We start from the raw sequence: 9213 nt of genomic DNA, 5'->3' as shown, positions 1-9213 counted from the left end.
CTTACGTTATGGTTGCTGTTTTTCTATACCGAGTCCCCGAATAGCTATTTTGAAGCGCCCCTCAAAGCTCCAATGATAGCGGGATTTACCTTTTAACAATTTTCTGGTTTCTTTGCCACAGCGCGCTTGGATTTCAACGCCACCCGGTGGAGAATAAGAAACACAGCCCCAGGATTTCAGACCTGGATCCAGGCTGGAAATAATCTTTTAGCCTCAAAGACCAGGGCACAACAGGAGAAGCCTCTGGATTAGGCTTCTGTTCCCAGGAGGTCACCGCAGCTCACCCTTCCAGACTGCTGCACCCCTAGTCTCCCCCCTCAGTCAGGCACTTCTGGTTTCTGGTATCGGGGAAAATGAGACAGAGTTCGCGTGTTTTCCCCCAAGGCTCTAAGAACTGAAGTTCGGAATATCTGGGCTCCAACCCCTGAGAAAAGTACTGCAGAGCGGAGGGCCTGTCTCTAAGTAAAATCAAGAGGGCACCGAAGACCTCACCCCAAACTCAGTATCTTGACAGTTATCACCATTTCTTGTCGACGTGTAGAACCCCAGTCTCGACTACACTGGATTGGAGCAAAAGTAGCAGACTCTCAGGATGTATATTAGGAGCCCTGTACTTCTTCTGACAAAAGTCCTTGGAGGAGATGTTAAAACTTGCAGAGAGTGTGGAACTTGTTTGAAAACATCCCAGAAAACCAGAGAAGGAATGAGGGTGGAGCGTCAAGTTTTCTAGGAACCAAATAAAACTAAAAAGCCAGTGTTTGACTGTGTAAGTCATCAGCTTCAGGACAAGGAGGGTAATAGGTGCCTCCTAAAGCTATTTTTTTTTTTTTAAAAGCTATAGGGTTGCTATGAGTTGGAACTGACTTGACCTCAAAGGGTTAGATTTTTTTTTAAGGCTGGGTTTTTCAAGGGTTAGAGCACTGGCTTCTTAAACCAGGGGTAGTGAGTTGCAATGTTACTGCCACCTTGGCTGCTTACTTTTCACCTTGGTTAGGTGCCTTGAAGAGTTATTTTTCCTAGAAAACTGGTAAAGCACCGAAAGGTGGGGGTTTGAACCCTCCAGGCACTCCTCCGCAGGAGAAAAATGCAGAAATTACAGCTTCAGAAACCATACAGGGTAGTTCTATCCTGTCTTGTAGGGTTGCTATGAGTCAGACTAGAGGGCAACGGGTTATTTGGGTTTCCTTAAAGCCAAATCTCTAAGAATCAGAGCCCTTATTATGCTTACCTTCTCAGAATAGGGGAACTCCCTACTAACAAAAATAGAGAATTTAAAATGAAAGCTGCTCAGGAAAAACGGAAATAAAGCAGCTGAATTGTTAATAATACAGGAAATTCAACTGTAAGAAACCTCCTAAAAGCTACCAATGCACAATTAGTGTCAACCTAAGCCAATATAAGGGAGCTAACAAGTGGTTGTTTCTGATAAAATAATTTGTAGTTCATTTAAATCAATTGCAAGTTAAAGTGTCCTGGCTAAAATAGCCATCTGCAGACTTAAAGAAACTATGTTATAATTGTTGTTTTTATGATCAAAATTTTATCTAATGAACTCTTAGCCTCCCTGACCACAGGAATCACGTTTCATCAGCAGGCCTGCCAGAGAAAAGAGTAGAAGATCTGCTCCACTAAAAATTACAGGTTAGGAAAACCCATGAGGCGGTTCTACTCCGTCCTGTAGGGTTGCTATGAATTGGAATCCACTCAATGGCATGCAACAGCAACGAAAATACATTCTTAAAGATTCGTGAGGAGAAGGCACACAAAAAGGTAAATGGAATATTTCCTAGGTTATAAAAAAGCTCATCGTTTTCCTCAAATGGCAAAAAGAGGTAAAACCATATCCCTTTCTCTCTGGAACAGAATAAATACAGCCTTGAGTCTTTGATCCTTCAGAATCATCTTTTTGAGAGAGAATTTGAGTATCACAAGCAATTCCTGTTTGCTACCAGGTCTTCATCTCCTCCTTAAAAAGCAGGCTAAAGACCCAGTGATCCTTCTGTATTTTTAAAACTATTATAAAATAGTATATGTCTATTTTCATGTTTTTGCCCAATATTCAAAACATTGATAATATTCTCTATTAGCCACCCCTCCTCTGAACTATTTCCAGCCACTCATAATGGCCTCATCATCTCTATCTGGGTTTCTATCAGTCAGGGTCTCAACAGGAGAGAACATGTTCCAATTGGGATGACTCAAGAAGGATTTTAAAAAGGACTGCTTAATTAGGGGGCCCTGGTGCTGCAGTGTTTAAATCTTCTGTTTGGTAACCACAGGCAGTTAGAATCCACCAGCTGCTTCTTGCAAATCCTATGTGCCTGTTCTATTCTGTGGTCCGAGTTGGAACAGACTCAGTGGCAACTGGATACGTATTTATATATGTACATGCACTCTTCACTGGTTTGCTCCTCTAGAGAACCCAGCCTAAGACAGTGTTATTTCTTCATAATTAAATCAATCAGTCAAACAAATGACACAAAAACACCTACAGAAGAGTGTAAGAGGCAGCAATAGCTCCTTTGTATTTAGTTCGAATGAGAGAGAAATGAGAACAAAAGGCAGCACTAATAGTCTCTCTGATGTCTTTCATTCCTCACTGTACTTTGTACTTGGTAGATACAGAACAAATACTTGCCAGTGAGAGAATGAAATTCCTGGTGGAGTTATTTCTCAGAACCTAATATTTCCACAGTAACTTTTTTTTTTTTTTTGTGGAACTTCAAAATTAGAGAAGGGTAATAAGCCAGCCAGGATTTGAACCTGGATTCTTCTGATCCGTAGTCAGACGCGTTACCCATTGCGCCACTGGCCCAAACAGAGAAGCAGCATCGTAGTAAATTCTAGGCGCCCTTGAGTGGGTTCTGATTCATAGGTACCCTATGTACAGGAAAAAGAAGCACTGCTCTGTCCTGCGCCATCCTCACAGTCGTTATGCTTGAGCCCATTGTTGTAGTCACTGCTCAACGTGTTTCATTGAGGGTCTTCCTCTTTTCCTCTGACCCTCTACTCTACGAAGCATGATGCTCTTCTCCAGGGACTGGGCCCTCCTGATAGCATGTCCAAAGTATGTTAGATGAAGTGTTGCCATCCTCCTTTCCAATGAGCATTCTGGCTCTACTTGCTCCAAACAGATTAGTTCGTTCTTCTGGCAGTCTGAGGTATATTCAATATTCTTCATCAACACCAAAATCAAAGGCATTGATTCTTCTTCCATCTTCCTTATTCAGTGTCTAGCTTTCACATGCATATGAAAAAAAAATGCATATGAGGTGATTGAAAATACCTTGTCGTGGGTGGGGCGCACCTGAGTCCAGGTGTGAGGATTGTTGTTTTCTTTATGTTGAAGTGAAATCCACACTGAAGGCTGTAGTGTTTGATCTTCATCAGTAAGTGTCTCAAGTCCTCTTCACTTTGAGCAAGCAAGATTGTTTCATCTGTATAGGACAGACTGTTAAAGAGTCTTCCTCCAATCGTGCCGCCACATTCTTCTTCATATAGTCCAGCTTCTTGGATTATTTGCTCAGCATACAGATTGAATAAGTATGGTGAAAGAACACAACCCTGACACATACCTTTCCTGACTTTAAACCACGCAATATCCCCTTATTCTGTTCTAAGAACGGTCTCTTGGTCTAAGCACAGGTTCCTCAAGAGCACAATTCAGTGTTCTGGAATTCCCATTCCTTGCAATGTTATTGATAATTTGTTAAGATTGACTGAGTCGAACACCTTCGCATAGTCAAAAAAACATGGTAGCCCTTGGGGATACCAAAAAACACGCATTGATAATACTCTGAATCCAATACTTCCTCAAATGGTGAATTGTTTATTGAAAAGAAAAGATGCCCAGCTGGATAACGTTTTACATCAGAGTCTCAGGCTTTGATTGGGGAAGAGTATTTGCTGATTCTTCAGGCTGGGGACTGAGCTGGACCATCCAGTGCAACTGTACCATCTGACTCTGTTATTTCCCACTCATCCTGAATTCTGGGGAGCTCAGCTACAATACAGAATGATAATTAATGTCAGTCACACCCATGAGACCTGGTTAATGTTACCCATTGCAAAAATAGTTTAGACAAATTCCATCCTTTGCTTTAATAGGATGACTCTTGCCATTAACTCAGATTTAGCTTAGAAAAAGCACTGTGGTGCCCTTTAAAAGTTTAGACTAATCTAGCATGTCCATAGTTAATACTTTTTCTACATGGCTTCATTTACCCTCAAGCTCCCTAGAATTTTTTCATCCTCTCTCTCTGATGTGGCCTGGGAACATTGCCTTAATTTGCCCCACCTCTTATGTGAGGTGGCACTAGGACCTTGGAACTTCTTTTGATTCATATGTTGACTTTCTGAAATTAGCAAGAACCTTTAGTGCTCTTCTCTCCACCACCTGAGTTCCTGCACAGGAGTTATCTATTTACACCAGATGCAGGAATTTTGGTTTCTAGAGAAAGGCCACAAAATATTTACATCGGCAAGGATTTGGGTGGAAGCTAAGAATGTGAGGAGAATATATATTTTAGAAGGCACCATCAAATCTGTTTCTTCCAGCATAGCGTTACGATTGATCAGGCTAATCATTTAAATATTATCCCAAATGCTTGATAGAAATTAAATAAAGATAAAAATCTATTTGCAAGAATTAAAAAAAAAAATAACACAGGTAAACAACTTTCTGGTATTGTCTGGTTTCAGCCATGATCCATGTGACATCAGCCATGATATCCCTTGTTCCACACCTCTTCTGAAGCTGGCTTGAATTTATGGAAGTTTCCTGTTGATGCACGGTTGCAACCACTTTTGAAAGATTTTCAGCAAAATTTTACTTTTGTGTGATAGTGATGATATTGTTTGATAATTTCTGCAATCTTTTGGATCACCTTTCTTTGGAATGGATACAAATATGGATTTCTTCCAGTCATTTGAATAGGCAGCTGTCTTCTCAGGATCTTGATTTAGGTGACATCGCGACCTAAATCAAGTGCTGCATCAGTTATGGCTGTAGAAAAGGAAGTGGTGGGATTACTGTGTCGTTCTAAATGCAACTATGTGAAGACCTTCTTTTAGCTTGATTTTTTTCAGTCAATGGGAATTTGAACCCAAGAAGCCTCAGAATTGAAACAAAACAAGGTTCTATGAGTTCCCTTGACTTAGTTTAGTCATCCAAAACAATTTCTTCCAGGGCAATGAGAAATCCATTGTTAGGTAACTTGTAAAAGATCCAAGGGAAAGTTTAATACCTAAAAAAGTAGCTTGCACTATAATATGGTAATTAGTGGGCAGAGATGGAGATGAAGACATAAAAGTTAATGCTCCAAGTTGCAAAGGGTGATCCCAATGAAATTCTAGTCCTTCATCTTAACCAGTCAACCACAATTACAGATGCCCATAGGTTCTTTACAAGGTACTCTATCTTACCATATATCATCTATTCCATACTATTTTTTATTTTAATAAAGATGTAATAATAATGGATAGTAACTAATAACAACAACAAAACGTGTTTCAGAACTGTTTTTAAACAGGATCCAGTCAAAGGCCATTCATTTATTTCATTGTTTCCTCAATCTCTTTTAACCTAGACAAGAATTGTATCATTTTTGTTGTTTTTGCTTTGTTTTGACATTGTCTTTTTTAAAAAGTCCAAGCCAATTGTCTTGTGGATTTGTCTCGTTGTATCCTCACACAATCTTTTAATTTATTCCTCTATTTCCTGTACATAAACATAAAGAAAAATATAAACGTGAAGAAAACAAAAATCCTCACAACTGGACCAATCAGCAATAGCATGATAAACGGAGAAAAGATTGAAGTTGTCAAGGATTTCATTTTACTTGGATCCACGATCAACAGCCATGGAAGCAGCAGTCAAGAAATCAAGAGATGCACTGCATTTGGCAAATCTTCTGCATAGGACCTCTTTAAAGTGTCGAAGAGCAAGATGTCACCTTGAAGACTAAGGGGCACCGGATCCAAGCCATGGTATTTCCAATTGCATCATATGCATGTGAAAGCTGGACAAGGAATACAGAAGAAGGAAGCAGAATTGAAGCCTTTGAATTTCGGTACTGGCGAAGAAAATTGAATATAACATGGACTGCCAAAAGAATGAACAAATCTGTCTTAGAAGAAGTAAAGCCAGAATGCTCCTTAGAAGCAAGGATGGCGAGGCTGTGCCTTACATACTTTGGACATGTTGTCAGGAGGGATGAGTCCCTGGAGAACATCATGCTTGGCAGAGTACAGGGTCAGCGGAAAAGAGAAAGACCGTCAGTGAGGTGGATTGGCACAGTGGCTGCAACAATGAGCTCAAGCATAACAACTATTGTAAGGATGGTGCAGGATTGGGCAGTGTTTCATTCTGTTGTGTATAGGGTCCCTATGAGTTGGAACCAACTCCACAGCACCAAACAACAACAACATTTCCTGTACAGTGGAAGTCTAAAGGATTGATTCTATCCTTTTGATTAACTGATTAGATTCATGTTAAAAAATTTTGGCCTGATACGGTGTACTTTAAACAGTACTTACCTCACATCAAGAGGCACTAGTCAGTATATCCCAATGATAATGAAAATAAAGTAGTGCTCCCAGGGTTCTCTCTGTTTTCACTTTCCAATTGGCAAGTAATTGGTGAGTGGTAAGTTTAGTACCTTGCACCTCTGTTATTTCCCAGGAACCCTTTGCCTAATGGTTTTAAGATCGCTAATGTTCTTTGCCTAGGTCTACTATTTCTCTGGGGGTTAGAGATAGTGATTGTTTTCATTCTACCATTCCTTCTACATATGTGAGAGTCATTCTGGTCATGGTTGTTGCCCTTTTTTTTTGCCTCCCTCTCCCTCCTAAGAAACCCTGGTGGCATAGTGGTTAAGTGCTACTGCTGCTAGCTAACCAAGAGGTCGGGAGTTCAAATCCACCATGAGCTCTTTGGAAACTCTATGGGGGCAGTTCTACTCTGTCCTATAGGGTCGCTATGAGTCGGAACCGACTTGACGGCAATGGGTTTTTTTCGGTGCATTCCCTCCTGCCGCGCCTCCCAGTCTTTGCGTAGCAACCTGGGAACTCAGGTTGATGAGCGCTAAAAGGCTCCGAAGAGTTTGCACTTTCTGGCCAAGTGGACGGGAAGAGAGCGACAGTATGCAGATTGTAAAGTCTCCAGCGGTTCTCAAACTCGAGTGCATACAGGCATCACCTGGATAACTTGATAAAACCCGGATTCCTGGGCCTCACCTGCAGAGATGCTAATCCAGTAAACAGAGGGTGGCGTGGAGCTGCGGAATGTACAGCTAAAAATTTGCGTTTTTAAGCGGCTCCCAGGGGCTGCTGCGGGTCCAAAGAGGAAATTTTGAGTAGCGCCGACCTAGAGAATGGACCGGCTGTTTTGTGGTAATGAGCTATAAACAAAAGATACTTGGATAAAACAAAAGAAACAAAAAGAAAGGCAAAGAATGTGGAGGGGAAATATATGGAGAATAAACTCTTAGGGTGAAAATGAGTAAATTTCTTATTTTCAGCTTTAACAAAGAAAAGTATTAAAAGGGAGCAGAAATGCCACTACGAACAAAACGTTTTTGGATTCTTCCAACAGAAATACAAACGCTGTCGAGCAACCACGAAGGGATTCAAACCCTCAATCTTCTGATCAGAAGTCAGACGCCTTATCCATTAGGCCATGTAGTTTCCTCACAGTAGATGCGGAAAACATTTTTTAAAAGAAAAATAATCTGCTGCTCTTCATGTGTGCGATTAGGTAACAAAAATTAACCTAATGATCAAATATACTGTAAAGTTACAACTGAATAACCACCAAGGAGAGGAATATAATGCTAAAATGATTGAAATATGGTGATATTAATATATATATAAAAATGCTTTAATTGATAGTGTGCTTTATCTTTTTACGGGAACTAGGGAGAAAGGCCCCGCCAGGGAGGAAATGCTCTAGCTGATAGCTGAAGGAGGAGAGGGGTAAACTAAGCCAAGACAGAACCGAGTTGCTTCACAGATCCAGGGAACCTCCACTCCCTTGCTATCTAGGTAAAGATTGATTGTGGATTAAACACAAAAATTTACTTTTTCCTCCCCGGAAATCACACTCGAATAACTCTAAAATACAAATTTACATAGGAGAAAAATTTCCAGAGAGGAGATAAGAGCAACGAAGTTTTGTAATCTGGAAAGGCTATTAAGAAGTGATAGCTGATTTGTCAGACCTTAGGAAGCTGAATCCTAAACACATAGTGGGAAAAGCAAACAGGCAACCAGATTTTCACCACAGAACCCCCATCCCACCCCGCATAGAATGGCCTCATTGTCTCAGGAATTTCAGCACTAGCTTCATTTGGAAACTGCCCTTCCTCAGTTCTGGAAGAAGACTGGAAGTTTACTTTCTCGAGAGCATAAAGTATAGGGTCTCTAGGATGGGTCAGAGATTCTCAGACTTGTCCGTGCAGCATGATCACCTGGAAGGTTTCTTAAAACACAGATTTCTGGGCCTCAAGCCCAGAGTGTCAAATTCAGTATGTCTAGATTTTTTTAGGGTGTGGATTTTGGGGGTGTGGCTGAGAATTTCTGTTTCTAACATGTTACTATTGTCAAAGGCCTGGCTTTCAGATCTTCACCATCCAGGTAGAAAATGGAATCGTTTTCTACCACATACCTGAGATAATACGAATTAAAAAGCTTGTAACACACGAATAGCAGTCAGTGCTAAGCGCTCCGTAAATGCAAGCGATTTGTCTGGGGCTCACCTTGTAAAGTGAATGTCAAGTGCACACAATAGAGCCCGCACAGCCCACGGGTTCTTACTGAGGAAGTGAGAATTTTGGGAAGAGATGCCACCGGCGCTATGCCTTGAGAAGAAGCAGCTTTTCTCCAGGTTGAAGATGGAGCTGGTGCGCGGATAGGGAGGAGCAAGGTAGAAGATGCGAAGCCGGGCCTCCGCAAGGCTGGAAGTTTGTAACGGAAGAGGGCGGCGTTTAGGGAATTTACAGGTAAAGCAATACCCGCAACTTTGTAGCCGTTTTTATTCCTGCTTCACTGAGGGTCTAAAACGAATATATATATGTTTATTCTCAAAATAGAGAAATTTCGACGAGTGGAAAGATTGAACGTTTTTCCTTTTGTTTTTTCTTTCCCCATATGGAGCGTTTGGGATTAATATTTACTATGATCAATCCCTTAATTTTTCTCATGGAAGCATTAGCA

The 9213-nt window shown here is 41.0% G+C and overlaps 1 non-coding gene across 1 annotated transcript; it reads right to left on the bottom strand.

Moving 5' to 3' along the window:
- Positions 1 to 2742: 2742 nt before the first annotated feature.
- On the bottom strand, positions 2743 to 2815 carry TRNAR-ACG (transfer RNA arginine (anticodon ACG)). Its single transcript has one exon. It is a non-coding gene; the product is annotated as a tRNA-Arg (tRNA).
- Positions 2816 to 9213: the final 6398 nt, after the last annotated feature.

This window comes from Elephas maximus, chromosome 1, assembly GCF_024166365.1.
Source record: "Elephas maximus indicus isolate mEleMax1 chromosome 1, mEleMax1 primary haplotype, whole genome shotgun sequence".
Lineage (NCBI taxonomy): Eukaryota > Metazoa > Chordata > Mammalia > Proboscidea > Elephantidae > Elephas > Elephas maximus.
The sequence above is the reverse complement of the archived record's forward strand: the minus strand, read 5'-3'. Positions and strand labels throughout refer to the sequence as shown.